Source organism: Gekko japonicus, unplaced genomic scaffold, assembly GCF_001447785.1.
Source record: "Gekko japonicus isolate JY-2015 unplaced genomic scaffold, Gekko_japonicus_V1.1 scaffold426, whole genome shotgun sequence".
NCBI lineage: Eukaryota > Metazoa > Chordata > Lepidosauria > Squamata > Gekkonidae > Gekko > Gekko japonicus.
In genome coordinates this window covers 852,047-856,475 of record NW_015160848.1, presented here as the reverse complement: position 1 = coordinate 856,475, position 4,429 = coordinate 852,047, and positions in this window count along the sequence as shown.

Sequence of the window (4,429 nt, the reverse complement as noted above, 5' to 3'; positions counted from 1 at the left end):
ATCTTGTGTTTATTCTTGCATTCACCTATGTAATTATCTATTTACCTTTTATTGCATAGCTCAAAACAAGACTACTTTACAATTTTATATGTACTCAATACACCATTTTGTATATGCATGTTATTATGTTATGAAAACTTAATAAATTATATTGTAAAAAAAAAAAAAAAGAATCGTCCCACTTGATAAGGATACACATTCTAGGCAGAATAATCATTTATATCTTCAAGCAGAATATAAAGTTACTGATACCTGAATATCTTTTTAAACTATAAGGAAAGTCTTAGTTAATTTTTTCCACTTTTTATTTATTTTATTTATTATTCAATTTATATCCTGCCCTCCCCAACGGGCTCAGGGCGGCTAACAATTGGGCTCGAAGCCATGATTAAAACATCTAAAAACAAGGTAAATGATACAGTAATACAATAAAGTGCTGGTGCTCCAAATGTCCTCATTTCCAAGATGGATTTTGGTAGATAGACCCAGAACAATGATCATAACAAAGTCTTGCAAGTACTAGTTTCTCATTCATATGAGTATCTGTTGGTCCTCAAATAGTACACACCTTCTTTGAACTATATCTTCACTTCTGTGAAATTGGACATTATTGCCATTCTTAGGCTGCAGTCACACGGAGCATTAGGCACGCTAGAGAGACAGAAGATAGGCGGATTTTCCAGGCGTGATCTCACCACCACATCTGGGAAGTGTAGAGCTCCCGTGGCTCACCCAAGGCTTCACTCTGAAGATGTGCTGTAAAAAACTAGTACCTCCGAGGTACTAGTTTTCAGAAACTGCGGGGCATGGGCGGGCGTCAGATCGCATTTCCGGTGGTAGTTCCAGTGCCCGCCCATCTCCCCTCTCAAAAAGGGTGGTTTTTTGTCCATGTCTCCATGGATGCGCACAAGCACCCAACAGAGCATGCACACACTTTAGTTTTTTTAAAAACACAACCCCATTTGCCCCGTGGCCCTGCTTCTTTGCAGCGCTGCAGGATTGTCCTGTGATTGGCACCTCCCCCCTAACCACGGGACCTCCATGGGACCTCCACAGGATGTCTGCTCGCACAACCATGCATTATTTTTCCCCGGGGCAAACAGCCACGCTTCCCTCCCGCATTTTCAGGCCCGTATAACCGGGGCCTTAGATTAGCAACAACAACAATAATAATAGAATTTCTAAACTGCCCTCCCCTGCAGGGCTTAGGGCAGTGTACATCATATTCAACATACAATTTAATTAAAACATCACAATAAATAAGTTAATCAATATGAGACCAGCTAATTGATCACCATTTCCGATAAAACCAGTAAAACCATTTACCCTCAGTCTTACATGGTGTTCTGCATGTGGCCACCTTCCTCCAAGGGGTGGGGTCATAGGCCAGATGAAATGGGAAAACTGTTGATGTCCTCAACCATAAGCCTGGTGGAACATCTCCATTTTGCATGCCCCGTGGAACTGTACAAGGTCCCATAGTAAAAGTATTAGTGCTAAGAACAAATTAGCAAAATATGGATTGTTTCGAATGTGAAAAAAAATCTTGCTTGATAGATACGGTAACATTTAAAACTCAACTCAACATTCCATTTGAATGCAATAATGAGAAAATTCCCTTTCTCCAAAAACATATAAAATAAAAATCTTCTTATTACTAGTCTCCATAAAGGAAAGATTCATATGGATCTGAGTAGAGGTCGATCAGTGGCTATTAGCCACAAGGTATCAGGAACAAGGTATCAATAGGAACTCTCAAGCTGAGAAAAATGTGTGAGCCAGAGGCTAAAAAACCACAAGGTATCAATAGGAACTCTCAAGCTGACAAAAATGTGTGAGCCAGAGGCTAAAAAACTGTGAGCTAGCTCACACTAACTTAGCTTAGAGGGAACACTGGTGACAACTATGCTGGCAAAGGCTACAGATGATAATGCTATTTCCCCCCCAAATTGTTTCTATTCAGCTGTGTTGTTTCTATCCCAAAGCAATGTAGAGCATTTTCTCTTTATGTTATCACACACTTAGGGTTGGTATTTGCTAAACTCGGAAACAGAAAAGAATACCAACATGTAAGTCTTTGGGGGATAAAATTAAAGAATTATATTTACATATAAATGTATCAGTATTACAAAAAATGAGGGCTTCACAAATATTGAAATTAACTGTACCCACACTGAACCATACGGTGATTATATTTATCTCTATGGTGTTTGTATAGAAATATTGCTTTCTAAATTCTCATGCCTTCTCCTGTGATGACATTCTGTGTCTCTGTTTCCTGTTGCAGGCCAAATGGTCCAGGGCAGACCAAATGGTCTGAACTACCTAAATAGCCATGCCATATAACCACACATTCTTTAACACCTCTAAGTGGAAGAGCCAGACATGATGGTGCTCATGGAGCATGTCACGTACACCATGGAGAAGCTGGAAGCTGGGTCACCTGATTGCAGGAGGGGCCTCCAAACGTCTAGCCCATCCTATGTTGCAGCCATGACAACCAACAAATTGGACACACCCATGCCCACTCGCAATTGGCTGATGGCCACAGCCAATTTGTGACTGGAATTGGACTATAATTGTTTGATTCCTATGGGAATGAACTCTCTCTTTCTCTTGCTCTCTTAGCTCTCCCTTCCTCCTCTTGTCATTCTCTGTTTTATGATGCCTGGAAATGCTGCCTCTTGAGAGACAAAGAGTTGCTTTGTGACTTGGAGCACATGGCTGTGCAAAAATGGGATTTCCCTTCAAAGGATGAGATGGTTAGACAGTGTCACCGATGCAACGGACATGAAATTGAGCCAACTTCAGAGGACGGCGGAAGACAGGAGGGCCTGGCATGAGCTGGTCCATGGGGTCGCGAAGAGTCGGACTCGACTGTGCGACTGAACAACAACAACAACTTGGACTATGTTGGACTGATGAATACTCCTGACTGGGTAACTATGAATCTTTAATGTTTAGTTAAGGCGGACAGCCCTAGCCTTTGTTATTTTGATAATCTTTTATAGTCTGTTGCTGTGCTCTGTATTAAATAAAAATCCTGCTTATTTCTAACTTGGCTTTGATGTTGTAACTTGACTTCCAAGTCTAAGTCCTGTGCCTCAACGCTCACTATATATGCTACCATTGGAGAGTAAAAGTGTGCATCTCTGGAGTGAGTTGCTAAGGTGTTCTGTCCCAGATGCCATTTAAGGGTTTAGTCTGTTTTATGATGCCTGGCAATGCTGCCTTTTGAGAGACAACGGGTTGCTTTGTGACTTGGAGCACATGGCTGTGCAAAAATGGGATTTCCCTTCAAAATCCCTTGGTACTTGGACTATGTTGGACTGTTGAATACTCCTGACTGGGTAGCTATGAATCTTTAATGTTTAGTTAAGGCGGACAGCCCTAGCCTTTGTTATTTTGGTAATCTTTTATAGTCTGTTGCTGTGCTCTGTATTAAATAAAAATCCTGCTTATTTCTAACTTGGCTTTGATGTTGTAACTTGACTTCCAAGTCTAAGTCCTGTGGCCTCAACGCTCACCATATACGCTACCATTGGAGAGTAAAAGTGTGCATCTCTGGAGTGAGTTGCTAAAGTGTTCTGTCCCAGATGCCAACTAAGGGTTTAGAATCTCTCCCTTAGGAAAGGCAGGGACTAGTGAAAAGAGGTTCTGGTGGCATATTGTTCTGAAGACCAGAGATGGTACAGACTGTCTGTGGGTTTGTTGTTTAATGTACTGAAGAAGTACAGAATTCCCTCCCATTCCTGGACTGGCCTGGGTGGCTAATCCCTGTACAGTGTTAATCCAAGATAATATGGTGTTAATCCAAGATGTCAGGACCCACAGCCAAACAACAGAGCACACACTTCCAAGAAAGGTTTTACTTTATTGTCAGTACTATAGTTGCAATAACATGGTCACTGTTAGGAATGACGAATGTGGAGCAAGCATATAGTGATATAGAAGATTCAACAGGTTCCCCCACCACCACCTGTGAGCCAATCGGCCCGTTTCCCGTGGGCGGAAAGGAATAACCGCTGGTCGAGGCTGAGAAATGAAACTAGTCTCACGGTTAATTAAAGTGGAGACACTACACAGGCAGGAATACAAGGTCAGAGATAACAAGGAGAGAAGCGAGAGGGAAGGAATGTGGAACCAACTTGTGCACAGGTCAGGCAGGCGGACTCTAGGCCAATAAACCATATGGCAGCCTAGCTGGCAAATATCCATGTTTTGCTTTAGGTCGTCTGGATCTGTAAGTACTATATTCTGATCTTCGAAAGATGGTTGGACTTAATATGTTATATAAAACACACATACATATTGAAAACCCACATTTGGCATCTAAATGTCTGCTTGGTTGTTTGAGTGGAGGCAGATTGCTCACAATCCAATCAGAGGCTGCGGTCACACGGAACATTAGCCACGCTAGAGAGACAGA